This window comes from Geotrypetes seraphini, chromosome 14, assembly GCF_902459505.1.
Source record: "Geotrypetes seraphini chromosome 14, aGeoSer1.1, whole genome shotgun sequence".
In the NCBI taxonomy this organism is placed as follows: Eukaryota; Metazoa; Chordata; class Amphibia; order Gymnophiona; family Dermophiidae; genus Geotrypetes; species Geotrypetes seraphini.
The window spans coordinates 58,281,531-58,296,782 of NC_047097.1; positions in this window are offsets into that span (position 1 = coordinate 58,281,531).

Consider the following 15,252-nt stretch of genomic DNA (forward strand, 5'->3'; position numbering starts at 1 on the left):
AGGGACTTTGAGACCCCTGGTCTAGGCTTACCATATGGATCCAGAAAAAGGAGGACGGATTGTGACATCCGGGTTTTGCTTCCATTGCTTTCAACAGAAGTAAAGCCCAGATGTGTCTATCTGTCCTCCTTACTTCCATTGCTTTCAGTAGAAATAAAACCCGGATGTCTGAATCCGTCCTCCTTTTTCTGGAGCCCCGCCGCCGCAGAACTGCCTATGCATATGTGTCTTTCTGTCCCTAGTTCAAGGTTGCTTATTCTTTCTCTCACTTTGTGTTTCCCTTTCTGTCACTGTTCCCTTCTGCATGTTTCTCTCTGTGTCTTTACTTGTGTGTGTTTTTCTTTCGCTCTTTCAGTGCGTATGTGCATGTGTATTTGTATAAGTGAACTTGTGTTTCCTCGTTCTCGTTATCTGTCTCCACCCCGTTTCTCTCTGTGTGTGCCTTTCTCCATCTATCTCTGCTCTTATCCGTGGTCTTTGCCGCTCCCTAATTCTTTGCATACATGTGCCTTTCAGTCTCACTCGGTTTCCAAGTGTGTCTCTTTCTCCCTCTAGCTCTCAACACTGCCGCCCACCCTGCTTCCAGCCTCTGCCTCATCACCAGCTGGTGGTATTTTCATCATCTATTTCCACAGCATCCACGTGGGCAGCAGCGCCATACTCTCAACAGCTTGCTCTACCAGCGATGATGACGTCAACTGAAGAGCAAAGCCTCAAATATACGGCCCATCCGGGCCATTCCCATCCTAAGACACGCTGCAGGGAAGTAGGTGGATATGAGGAACATGTCTACCCTCAAAAGAAAGAGGGATAGGGGACGAGAGAGAGGACTAGAGAAACTGTGTAAGACAAAGAAAGCAGTAAATGGCAAGAATACTTCTGTATCTACGGGTGGGCGTATGCGTTCCTGTTTGTGGTTGTGTTGCGTGCGCACAGCTTACTCAGGTTTTGAGTTGGTGTTATGTGGGAGGGAGGGAGGGAGAGAGGGCGTCTTGCCGAGCATCCTATTGTATATATGTGTGTGTTTGTGTCACGATTGTTCGTTGTATGTGTTTTGTAGAATGTAGGGTGTTTACTATATAGTTAGGGTTACCATATGGCTCCAGAAAAAAAGAGGACGGATCGATATATCCGGGTTTTACTTCCATTGTAAGCAATGGAAGTAAAACCCGGATGTCTCAATCCGTCCTCCTTTTTTCTGGAGCCATACGGTGACCCTATATATAGTATACAGAGTATTTCGCTTGTGAGGTGGCGTCTGCTCTGCATGGTTGTGTTCTCTTGAATTTTTCATGCACTCTAGCTTTTGTGGAATATATGGTTGTTTAAACTCAAGGCTGTATTGTGTATATAGCCATATGTATACAGCTATTATGCTGATGCATGTGCTTAGAGAATGACATGGGGTCAAATTTTTCCCCGTTCCCACAGGAACTCAAATTCCCCGTCTCGTTCCCATGAGTTTTGTCACTGAATCTGTCCTTTCCCATTCCTGTAAACTCTGCCTTAACCACACAAGCCTCGAAATGATTTTCAAGTGTTTGAGGCTTGTGCAGATGAGGACGGAGCTTAGGCATTGGTGGAATGAGGCATTATGACATCACAATCTGAGCTCTAGAATGTTGCTATTTATGATTTTCAAGTGTTTGAGGCTTGTGCAGATGAGGACGGAGCTTAGGCATTGGTGGAATGAGACATTATGACATCACAATCTGAGCTCTAGAATGTTGCTATTTATGATTTTCAAGTGTTTGAGGCTTGTGCAGATGAGGACGGAGCTTAGGCATTGGTGGAATGAGGCATTATGACATCACAATCTGAGCTCTAGAATGTTGCTACTTATGATTTTCAAGTGTTTGAGGCTTGTACAAATGAGGACGGAGCTTGCAGGAATGGGGCAGGGACAGGAAAAGAACTCGCCGGGACGGGATAGGAAAATGAGTTCCTGCGGGGAAGGGGAACATTTTGTCTCTGTGTCATTCTCTAATTCTGGCAGGGACCAGATAGAAGCGTTGGTTCCTAAAGAATGACACAGAGACAAATTTGGCCCCAGCCCTGAAGGAACTCAATTCCCCCATCCCCTTGAGTTTTGTTGCTGTCCCTGTCCCATTCCTGCAAGCTCTGCCTTAACCGCACATGCCTCGAACACTTATGATTTTAAAGTGTTCGAGGCTGGTGCAGATGAGGACGGAGCTTGCAGGGAAGGGACAGGGACAGGAAATGAACTCGACAGGACGGGAAATTGAGTTCCCGCTGGGACGGGGGAAAATATAGGATGGGTGGAACTGGCGGGCCTGGGGGGCGCGTCTAAGGGGTCCGGATTTTCTGATTGGAAAGTCTGGCAACCCTAAGCAGGGGAAACCTGCCCTCCTGCACATGCTTGGTTTTTGCACACGCATGGGGCGGGGGCATGGCAGTGGCACATTGAAGGCGCCACCAAGTGCCAGGTTATGGGTGCAGGATCACTTCCGCTGCTGACATGCAGAGCCTCTTTAAGCGCAGGGCCCTGTGCAGCCGCCCCTGCTTAAGACTGGCCCTGCAAAAAGGCACATTCTTGGAACCCCTTTATAAAATTACCCTCTACATAGTTCTACCTTGCTACCAATCTGATCGACCCTATCATTTTGAAATATGACTAATTTAGAAGACTGCCTGAATGTGTATCCATTAAGCTTTTTATAATTATTATTATAATTGCTCCCTTTGCCCTATCGCTTTACTCCATCTGATTTTTACCACGATCTCTCATTTCCGCTCTGCTCTCGGCCTACTGGAATTGATGTCTGTCCAGTGCCCCACTCTCGCTGATTGTTTGCAGCAGGCTCCTGCTGTCTTATTCCTGTATCCGCTTCATGTACTTTAATACCTTCTTTATACCTATCTTCGCTGATTGTCCAGCTCCTCTTATTGTGAACCACCTCGAACTACTATGGCTTTGGCGGTATCTATAATAATAAAACGCTAAGCGCGCATGCGCACTCGCGCCGCATGTTCACTGAGTCCTGATCTGTTGGGATGTGGTGGCACGAATGCGCATGCACTGGATGGCGCGGAGTGAGGGGCCTGCAAAGGAGAGCAGGCATGGGATTCAGCCGGCCCCGGCCAGGCAAGACCCCACTTCCTCGCCGCACCCAGGCCCCGGCGGTCCCCGCCGGCAGAGAAGGAAAGACAGCTCGACAGCGGGTTGGCATGACAGCACTAAGGCGGCTTGAGGCGCCACCGCGGCTGTTGGCGCATGCAGGCTGCGGCGGCTTGAGGTGTCTGAAGGATGCGGCGGCTTGAGGCACCTGCAGGACGTGGTGGCTGTCGGGGGAGGGCAAGGGAGGAGGGGGGAAGAGACACTGAAGGGAGAAAGAGAGAGACATGCTGGACCTGCAAGAGGGAAGAGGAAGTGATGCAGAAGGGAAAAAGCTGGACTTAGAGGGGGGAGGAGGTGAAGAGACACAGAAGGGAGAAACATTGGACCTCCAGAAGGAAAGAGGAGAAACAGAGGAGAACTCCAGGAGCAGCAGCAACAACGACAATGCAGGGGGGAAGGGAGGGGAGAGAAGGAGAAATGCTGGAACTGAGGGGGGAAGGTGAGGAAAAAAAGAGAGAAAATGCTGGCCCCATGGGGTGGGAGGGGGTAGAGGCGACCTGGCTTGGCCACCGTTAGATCGGGCTACTAGGCTGGATGGTCTGACCCAGTCAGGCTGTTCTTTGACTGTTGGCGCTTCTGGGCCGAGGACTGTGAAGCCTGGAGATGGGGGGAAGTGCCTCTGGTGTGGAAAGAGGCCGCCGGGAAGGCGAGTGCGGCCATTAGTTACCGCCGGAGTCGGACCTTAATGGCCCCGCCTGGCTTCTGAAACGCGCTTTAACGGGCATTCTTTAACATGCGCGCTCAGGACCTCCCTCCCCTCTGGCCACAGCCCTGTTAGCGTGCCCAAAATCGGGCGGGAAACACGTCAAAACTGCCGCCCGCACCAGCAACCCCTGGCATCCGCCCCAGAGCGTGGCTCCAAAGGACAGACTGGGGGGCGTGGCAGGGGTGACGGCAGGAAAGCATGCTGCGGCAGTTGTGCGCATGCAAAGGGGCTGCTCGAGCCATGGCCGGGAAGGCAAGGACGCGGATGAGCGTGGCGCGTGAGGTAAGAGTGACGTCCTGTTCCTAACAGCAAGTTCCCGCCAACACAGCACTTCTTAAAGAAAGACAGACAGGGGGAAGGGAGAGCGACAGAAAGAAAGACAGACAGGGAGCCAGGGAAAGAGACAGAAAGAAAGACAGACAGAAAGAAAGAAAGAAAGGAGGCAGGGAGAGAGACAGAAAGAAAAAGAAAGAAAGAAATGCCTAAGTCTACACATCTATTCTAGCACCCGATAATGTAAAAGGCTAAAAAACTAGTATAAGAATAATAAAGAAAACAAAAATGCGCATTATTCAAATAAGAAAAGGAAAATATATTCTATATCGTTTACTCAAGTTCACCATAAATATGTGGATCCAAGATCTATAAAGAAGGATAAAGGAAAATAAAGAACAAAGCCTGAGCTAAACACAGATTTATCTAATGATTAGAAACAAAAAATCCCAGCAGCCTTCCTGTAACAATGGCAAAAATGCAATCTGCGTAGTCCTTGATAAAGAATTTCGAAATGCGTCATAGAAACATAGAAAGATGACGGCAGATAAGGGCTACAGCCCATCAAGTCTGCCCACACTATTGACCCACCCTTTTAAATCTACTGACCCCCTTAAGTATAATTGTAATTATACTGCCACTCTACTGACCCGCTCTTTCAAGTCTATACCCTAGTGACCCTTTCCCTTGGCATGACCCTCGTAGGGATCCCACATAGGTATCCCATTTGTTCTTGAAGTCTGTGATGCTGCGTGCCTCGATCACCTGCACTGGAAGCTTGTTCCAATGCTCAATCACTCTCTCCGTGAAGAAGTACTTCCTGGCGTCTCCACGAAACTTCCCTGAGTTTGAGTGGATGTCCTCTTGTGGTCGAGGGTCCCTTGAGAAGAAAGATATCATCTTCCACCTCAACCCGTCTTGTGATGTACTTAAATGTCTCAATCAAGGGGAGTTATCAAACTAAGAAAATTGAGACAACTAAGAAAAAACTTAGTAGCATATCTTTAATATGAAATTAATTAAATACTAAATATTAATGTTGGGACTAATGAGGATTGAGACCGTTGTGATTTATTGACTTGCATGGAGGTCTGAAGATCCCTAGAGACATTCTAAAACTTTTTTGATGAATTGCTCTCACGCAGAAACTGTGGGACTGATGGTTATATGATTGGATGAATAGTTGCCCGAAAAGCAGTTATTTATTTATTTTAAATTATTTATAACCCGCTTATCCACAGATCTAAGCGAGGAACAAAATCACATGAAATAATATAGACATATAAGTAGGTTCAGAAAAGACGTACCAGATCCATCCAAAAACTTAAACTATCTTTCCCCTCGTTAAAAGGCGTTACCTATGCTGGGAAAATTAGGGAAATCTCTTTTCTTCAAAATCACTGAGCTTTGGAATAACCTTCCTGCCCAGCTGCGGAATCTGGGCTCCTTCCAATTATTCCAAAAACATCTGAAAACTTGGCTAATTTCAAAAATGTAATACTTCCCTCCCTCTATGGTATTTCATCTTTAGACTAAGTTCCCCTAAACCTTCTTTATACTAAGTTCCTGTAGCCCTTACTATGGAGTTCCTTCTTTATACCAGTTCCTGTAAACCGTGCCGAGCTCTACGATTGTGGAGATGATGCGGTATACAAACTTAAGGTTTAGTTTAGTTTAGTTTATATGATTGAAATACACACGTGCAAGGATATCTCAAAAGGAAAGTAGCCCCTAACTGAATACCCCAGGTCTCATCAAGAGAAATTGTCTTCTGCGTTTTGGGGTAAGTTTTAAACCCTGAAAAAGTTCCTCTCTATCCCCCTGCTTTACTAACCCGTAGCGCGGGTTTTAGCGCCGGCCGCGGCGATAACTGCTCCGACGCTCATAGGAATTACCACTCATAGCAGTTCCCGCCGCGGCCGGCGCTAAAACCCGCACTACACGCTAGTAAAAGAAGGGGGGTATGTCTGAAAACCAAATTTAATAACTATTGTTTATCTGGTGCCAATGCAAATGTTACCACAAGAGTGGAACTTGATCACTGTTTCAATTTCAGATGACTCTGAAATAGCTGAGACGTCCAAAGGTCCTGCCAATTCCTGTATATTTTCTTGATTAGTTTCAGAACTCTTAGGTAAGGGTGAATAATAAGCCCGAGTTAAAGGCGGAATCTTCTCTGGTGGAATATTCAGAACTTCTGTTATATACTTTTTTTTTTAACATATCTTTAGGAGAAGCAAGCTTCAATCGTGGAAAATTTTTAAAACACAAATGATTGGATCTGACAAAATTTTCCAGAGCTTCATTTCGACTTCAAAGATAACTAATATCCTTAATAAAAGCAGCCTGAGCTGCTTTTAGGTCTTTAATTTCTCCTTCTGTCTCTGCCATCTTCTTAAATTACCTTTGTCGATTTGATACTCTAAGGGCTTTATCGCACGCACCTTTTTAGCGCGCGCTAACCCCCGCGCTAGCCGGAAAACTACCGCCTGCTCAAGAGGAGGCGGGAGCGGCTAGCGCGGCCGGCAAATTAGCGCACGCTATTATGCGCGTTAAACCGCTAACCCGGCTTCGTAAAAGGAGCCCTAATTTTATCACTCTTTGATGGAGAGAATTGTTATGAAGAGCCATAAATTTCCCCAAATCTACCAAAGTTTTCTTAATCACTTCTAGAGTAATCTCCAGTGGGGCAACTGTTAGGAAAGTTGGTAAGCCAGATTTCAGTTAGTCGGAATCAAATTCAAAAGAATGTAATGTAATGTAATGTAATTTATTTCTTATATACCGCTACATCCGTTAGGTTCTAAGCGGTTTACAGAAAATATACATTAAGATTAGAAATAAGAAAGGTACTTGAAAAATTCCCTTACTGTCCCGAAGGCTCACAATCTAACTAAAGTACCTGGAGGGTAATAGAGAAGTGAAAAGTAGAGTTAGAGGAAAAATAAAAATAAAATAAACATTTTAACAAGACAGCATTGATCTAAATACTTTGGAAGGTAGAAGAGAGGAGAGAAAGGAATAGAAGCAGAAGGGGGAGCCGTTGAACAGTAGAATTCTGGAGAAATTTAAATGATAGAAATAGAACAAAACAAAGACAAAAGGCAAAACAATAGATAAGATTAAAGATAAATCATAAGCTGGAAAGAAAAATAAAATAAAACTTTGTCTTCAATCCACGGTTTCAGCGTCAGTGATGAAGTGGAGCAAGTAAGTTTAGGAGGAGCGATTGGCGTTTCCAGAAAGGGCTTCTTCAGGGAAGAGACTTGGCAGACAGTCCCAGGATGCCTATGTCTCCTCCCCTGCGATGTTCTCCCATCCATGCATTCCCTCCCAGACACACTGCCCGTGCCCCAGCCGCTCCAATGCTCACCAATCGCTCCCTGAATGCTGTACCACATCTAAAGAGTGAACCATATCTCCACAAAGCTCTTCACCTACAGGATGTTGTTCCATCCGCCCTTGCTCCAAAGTGTCGCTGCCAACTCTAAGGTAGGATGCCAGCAAGAGTATCTCCAGTAGACTTAGAGACTGGCTGGGGAGGCGACGATCTAGTATCCGGGCCAGGATTCTGCATAAATTTATCAATTACCGCCCGATGGCGTACCTAGAGTATATGGCACCCGGGGCCCATCATTTTTTGACACCCCCCCCCCCATGTAAAAAAATATTTTTTGTAATGACCATGAAATGGAATAAATGGTCAGAATAGAAACAGGCAGTGAAAATTTTCTTATATTCCAAACATAACATAACATAAATTATGTCTGAATTGTCATGACATCAGAAGTACATATGGAGTAGTTGCAGGTGATGCTTGGGACAGTTCTGATTGTGTTAGTTCGGTTTTATGTGTTTTTTGAATAGAAGGGTTTTTATTTCTTTTTGAAGGTTTTGCAGTCTGTGGTCGATGTCAATTGGTTGTAGGGTTGGGGGTCGAGTGTTGCAGCTCGAATGGCTAGGAGGTTGTCGAACAGTTTTTTTCTTTCGACGTTTTTGGTTGGAGGGTGTGTGAATGGTGCGTGAGTTCTCCTATGTCTGTTTGAGGTGGATTGAATTATTTAGCTGAAGAAATTAGTTACCCCCTCATCCCACACACATTAATTCTCTTCCATTTTTGTTCCCATTATAAAAAACACTGATAAGTTCCCAGAAAAAAAATACATTAAAATAAGAAGTGAAAACAAAGGCCCCTACAGATGAGAACATAACATAAGAATAGCCTAACTGGGTCAGACCAATGGTCCATCATGCCCAGTAGCCCATTCTCATGGTAGCCAATCCAGGATACTAATACCTGGTCAAAACCCAAAGAGTAGCAACATTCCATGCTACCGATCCAGGGCAAGCAGACACTTCCCCCATGTCTTAATAACAGATTATGGACTTTTCCTCCAGGAATTTGTCCAAATCTTTCTTAAAACCAGCTACACTATCTGCTTTTACCATAACTTCTGGCCACTTCATTTTTAAGTTTAGATCTTTCCTTTCAAACAGAGACCTTGCTAGATGTCAAATACAGCACAAGGTAACTTCACATGGACTTAGCTGTGCAGGAAATGTGAATCTCCTCATACACCCACCATATAGTGCAAAAATGTGCAAAGGTCTGTTTTTTTCTTTCGATCACTACATAGCCTAATGCCACACAAGCAGCGCTGTTACAAACATATTCTGTAGGTCAATGCTAAGGATAACAAAGTTTCCTTCCTTGGACCAGAAGGAGATACTGATAAACCACTGGAAGAGATCCCAACACAACACCCAAAGACCCACTCAGTGTGTGAACCAGTTGAGTGGAGTGGACTAACTGGGGGGTGGAAATGGGCCCGGAGTTTGCTCAGCAGAATTTCCCAGACCACCTCTTCCTCTCAACACATTGACACGCTGCCACCACCACCACTAGAAACACCTCACTGGGTAGGCCAGCTATGCTATAAACTTTATAAAACACATTATTATATTTTCTTATAAAGCACATATTTTAACTGAACTCTCTGACATCCTCAGCCTTTCCATTCACAAAAATAGAAGGAAGAAAAGTTCCCATTTCCTGCTGTTTCATGTCCCCGGCCTATACAATATTTTTTTTCTGCAGACCCTTCAAAAGTCTGACCAAATCCTCGTTTCACTTGCATTATAAAGTACTGAGGATGCCATCTCTCCCTAATCCCAGGTCCTAAAGTCTAAGACAGTAGCGCAAACTAATGCTGCCAGATTCAGGAAAAAAATATTTCGATTCGATTCAGCCTATTGAATTGGTTTTTCAATTTGATTTTCCTGCCCAGTTGGGTGATTTTTTTCAAAACTCCTGGTGGGTTTTATAGCTTTTTCACCCCCTTTGGCTTCTCCTAACCACACTGGCGCTGTGGTGTAAATAAAATAAAGAAACAAAAAGGACTTTTCCTCTCTATGTTAAATCCTAGCTCACGTTTGCAGTCCAACACCAGCTCTGTCAGGATACACATTTCAAATCTGACATATTATAATCACAAAACAGAAAATAAAATTAATTTTTCTACCTTTTGTTGTCTGGTTATATTTCAAATCTTGTTGGTCCAAGGCTCTGGTTTTCTTCTGATAACTTGCTTGCCAGGGTCTCCTTCTTTCTTCTTTCTGCGTGCTAACCATCCATCTGCCAACTCTGTCCTCCCTTTCCATTTCCCTTCCCTCCCCAGGATGTCTGGTATCTTTCCTTTTTTTCATCTCCCTCCACAGATCCACCTTTTCTTAACTACCCTTTCATCCGGCATCTCTCCTTCCTTCCCCACCACCCCAGAGTCCACCATCTCTCCCTTTCTTTTCCCAATTACCCTCCTATCCAGTATCTCTATCCCTCCTCCACACCATCCCTTGTGTCCAATTTCTCTCCCTTTCAGTTCCTTCCCTCCCTAAATCCCATGGTCCATCATTTCTCTCCCTCTCCTCTATTTTCAGACCCATTATTTCTTCATCCCCCCCCCAAAGTTTGGCATATGCACGTCTCTTTGAACACCCCCTTCCCTCCGTGTACTTCTAAACCAGGGTCCCCCCAAAGGCCTGTCCCCCCTTAAAGGTCTGCCTGTCCCCCCTTGAAGGCCTGTCCCACCCCCTTGTAGGCCTGTCCCCCCCTTGAAGGCCTGTCCCTCCCCCTTGTAGGCCTGTCCCCCCACCTTGAAGACCTGCCTGCCTGTCCCCCCCCTTGAAGGTCTGCACCCCCCGAAGGCCTGCACCCCCCTGAAGGCCTGTCCTCCCCTTGAAGGCCTGTCCCACCCCCTTGTAGGCCTGTCCCCCCCCCTTATAGGCCTGTCCCCCCCTTGAAGGCCTGCCTGCCTGTCCCCCCCTTGAAGGCCTGCACCCCCCCCCGAAGTCCTGCACCCCCCTGAAGGCCTGCACCCCCCCCTGAAGGCCTGTCCCACCCCCTTGTAGGTCTGCCCCCCCCCTTGTAGGCCTGTCCCCCCTTGTAGACCTGCCCCCCCTTGAAGGCCTGCCCGCCCCCCCCTTGAAGGCCTGCACACACCCCCCCCGAAGGCCTGTCCCCCCCCCCTTGAAGGCCTGCCTGCCTGTCACCCCCCCTCCCCCTTGAATGCCTGCCTGCCCACCCACCCCACCCCGAAGGACCGCGCGCCCCCCTGGCCTCCCCGCACCACCTATGAAGCAGCACTACCTATGCTCCCGGCCTTGCCGTTCAGTCCCCACCACCACCACCACCCCCGAAGGACCGCTCGCCCCACTGACCTTCCTGCACCACCTATGAAGCAGCCGCAGCAGGATCGCGACGTCAGCTATCCCTGCGCTGCTTAGGCGCTGCTTCCTGCGCCACGTTCCCACCCCTCCTCTGATGTCAGAGGAGGGGCGGGACCGCGGCGCAGGAAGCAGCGCCCAAGCAGCTCAGGGATAGCTGACCTCGCAATCCTGCTGCTTGCTGCTTCACAGGTGGTGCAGGAAGGTCAGTAGGGCGAGCGGTCCTTCGGGGGTGTGGGGGGACTGAACGGCAAGGCCGGGAGCACCCCTCAGGGCTGGCACCCGGGACGGACCGCCCCCCCCCCCCCCCCCCCCCTTGGTATGCCACTGTTACCGCCCCCTCTCTGTGGAATGCCCTTCCACTAGGCGTTCGATTAGAGAATTCACTCGGAAAATTTAAAACCAAACTTAAAACTTTCCTCTTTAAAGATGCTTTTACTCTTTAGCATCAGCCTCCGCCTCTTAATTCCCTGATTCATGTGTTGCTTTGAAACATCTAATACTTCTTTTGAAGTGATTCCCCTCCTAATATCTTTACCACTTCTCACTTACCGTCCTTTTTTATTAATTTTACTTTGATGTATTTTAAACAACCTCTCCCTCCCCTATTTTCCTTTCGTTTCAAGTATGTTAATCTGAATTTGTCCAGTATTTGTAATATTTGATAAATTATTGTTTTTATTTACCTATTTTAATTGTTTCCTATAATCTTTTATAATGTACACCATCTAGACATGTGTTTTGATAGATGGTATATCAAAAATAAAGAAACTTGATTTAGGCATTCTTATCGAGGAAAATTTCCAAAGTAGGGGGAGCGGATACTCGGTGTGTCAGATCAGTGTCAGCCATCTTGGATCCATATTGGCAGTTAAACTTTTATCTTGATACAGAAAAATAATTTTTCAAGCTCAGATTAGGTAAAAGGAAAGATCACCCAATAAAGAAAACATATAGCCAGGGACTGAAGAAAATAAGAGGCAAATGAAGAAGGGACTGAGATTTCCACATCACAGGGAAATGGATAAAACAAGGACAAAAAATAAAGAACATTAAAGAGACCATTACCTTAAATTATTACTGGCCAGCTTTTTAGGATGCAAAGATTAAGAGACCCCTGGGATCTCTGCCCTCTGCAATCCAGAGAAAAGCACAGCTGGGATGGTTAATAAAACAAAATGGAATAATTATGCAACTTAATTAAACATTTGCAGGGAAAATGCAGCATAAAACAAGGCCCGAAGGAGAGAACTTCCTGACATAAGACCTTATCACTTAAGTTTTCTTGCAAGCATCAGGGAAAATTTGAACCTCAGATTCTGTAAAAGAAGCATTCTTATTTTGAAAACTTAACAGCGTAACTGAGTCTTTATCTTGCAAAAATACAAATGTGTTCCTCAGACAACAGGTGCTTCGCCACTTGGTTGGTCCTGGTGGTCACCTCAATTCCTTCTCCTACCCATTGGTCATTAACAAATCTTCTGCAAAAGGGGGTGTAGCTATCTCAGAGATCCCCCAACATTTCTTTCTGTTCCATTTATTTTCAAATACTTCTGAAACAGAACTCCTGTTAAAATCTGAAGAAAATGAGCCCCAATAGCCAAGCTGATAAACCATCAACCATATGGGAACAAGACTGTGCTTCTCTCTGGGTTAAGGGGAAAACTCGGGGTAAGCTTCAGCTCCCCAGGGTCTGTGACACAGCATCTGAGCCTTGAGGTACTGGGGTGTATAATAATTGTTGCCAAATAATTATAACAGCTGTTGACCAGATTAGGATAATATCGGTTAAGGGACAAGCTGGAGATGTGGTGGGACCACCATCTTGAAGGAGCCAGCATGGAGTATTCAAAGTCCAAGCTGGCAAGAAAGGCTGGTATATCTCCATCTTTGTGAGAATAAGCTCCTAGCTTGGCAGAGAAGGGGTGAATAGCAATTAGGTGACCAGGCAAGGCTCAGATGACTCGATTATAGTTATCGAATTATAGTTTATTGAATGTGTCATGGTGAGAGTGAATCCTAACTGCTTATGTGAATCTGAACCTTCATACTGAGAGTCCACCAATATGGTGGAAGTTAATTCCAATTTTGCATAACGAGATATTTGCTCCCCAGCATGGGACACAGGTTGTCTAAATGTTTACTCGATGTGTAATAGTGTGCATGGCTACAAAATGTTCAATAATGTCAAGATATTCTACTTTCCCCATCTTCCCAGTCTCTTTCCTTAGAAGATACTTCATGCTGAAGCATATACTGCTGTGCAACCAGTAGCTGTCCCTCATGGCCTACTTTAAAAGGTCCTTTATCTCCTGGCAATTAGTAAATTATTTATTTATTTATTTAAATGTTTATTTAATGCCTGCAACAGCTTACATAAGCCATTCAAATCACTTTATAAACCAAAAGCTCCCTTCAATTGCACATGAAGTTGGCGAAAGATTTTTCAGAGTTTAAAATTTTTCCACAATGACGTTGATAGATGAGGAAATTCTGAGAGTCCACCAATATGGTGGAAGTTAATCCCCAATTTTGCATAACGAGATATTTGCTCCCCAGCATGGGACACAGGTTGCCTAAATGTTTACTCGATGTGTGATAGTGTGCATGGCTACAAAATGTTCAACAGTGCCAAGATGCAAATCTTTCATGAGCACATGTACTGGAACAAATCACCATAACTAACCACAGTCCCAAAACACCAATAAAAAAAAAAACACAAAAGGCGACGTGCTCCCTACGCAACAATATCAAAACCAAGAAAAGTGGGACAAAATTATACCGTCACTTGGGATGTGAGAATAATTCAAACGTTTATTATTCATACAAAGTCATGCAAGGAACTTTCTTCCATGCAAAGACATTGCAACTGTCTATTCGTGCAAAGTAATGCAAACAACTTTCTTCTATGTAAAAACACTCTACCACAGGGATCTCAAAGTCCCTCCTTGAAGGCCGCAATCCAGTCGGGTTTTCAGGATTTCCCCAATGAATATGCATAGAAAGCAGTGCGTGCACATAGATCTCATGCATATTCATTGGGGAAATCCTGAAAACCCGACTGGATTGCGGCCCTCAAGGAGGGACTTTGAGACCCCTGCTCTACCACAACGCCGTTAGTGTCTCCTCATTGCAGAGTACTCATGTAAATATGCAATGCGCATGCTAATACGTCTTTAACGGAAGACGCACAACTGCAAGTATGAAAAGCATGATTCAGATGCACAAAATTCCTATGACCAACCTCTTCTTGATTAGACTGTAGAGAGTTAACTTCATGCGAATCTCCACCTACAATCTGGTAACTCTTCCCTCCATCAGAGCCCAGTCCACCTACATAAGCTGACTTCCCAGTGAATGACTTATTCTTGCAGATAAATTTGAATGATAAATCTGGAAGTTATGTTTATTTGTAGAGGGAAGCCAAAAAAAGTTCATCTTGGTACTGGGGTTGACTCATCACAAATGGCTATTTTGACAAACTCAAGAACATAATGCCTTTTGCATTCTCAAGCTTCTGTATGCTGATTATGTAGAGACAAAGCCCGGGCCAGTTTTTGATGTACCTGGGATGGAAATTCAGAATTATGTCTCTCTCATCCACCCCATCCCTGCCTTATTTTTATTTCATTTGAGCTTGTTTTAGTTGTGAGAGTGGTGGGAGTGTTGAATAGAGCAGCTGACAGTGGTTTGTCTCAGGATCTCCTAGAAGCAAATGATCTGTCAGTCATGGTGGACCAGACCAGTGACAAAAGGATGGCAAGCCAAAGTGGCATTTCTACATGTTATGTCCTCACCACATCACAACCCCTCCTGTGCCTGCAAGCTATAAAAGACAATATAAGAAAAATCTCAAGGACCTTATTTCCCCTTGATCACGGCTTCCGAATCGGTGCACAAACTAGTTAGTTAATGAACTCCTAACAATCTATAATTAGTGTTAATTAGCACTCGGTTGGATTTGTGCAAGAATCTATGTGACCTCTTCTGAGCAGGGATTGTCTATAAATTTGAAAATGTACAGCGCTGCTTACGCCCTTCAACGCTATGGGGTTCTTTTATCAAGCTGCGGTAGGGGTTTAGCGCACGTAATACCACACGTTAAACTGCCTGCCGCGCTAGCCGCTAGCGCCTGCATTGAGCAGGCGTTAGTTTTTTAGCCGGCCGCGGAGGTTAGCACGTGATGGAATGTCCGACGCGCTAACCCCGCTTGCCCGGCTTGATAAAAGGACCCCTATATGTGATAATGTGCGTGTCTAAATTTGATAGTGCGCAACTTAATGAGGTGTTCCCAAAAGTTAGACGTGATGTTATAGAATACTGTCAATTACACGCCCAGCTGTCTTACAGTAGGTGCTAGGTTTTCACAGATATATATGCTCATACCTAAAGTTACCGTATGTGTGAGATC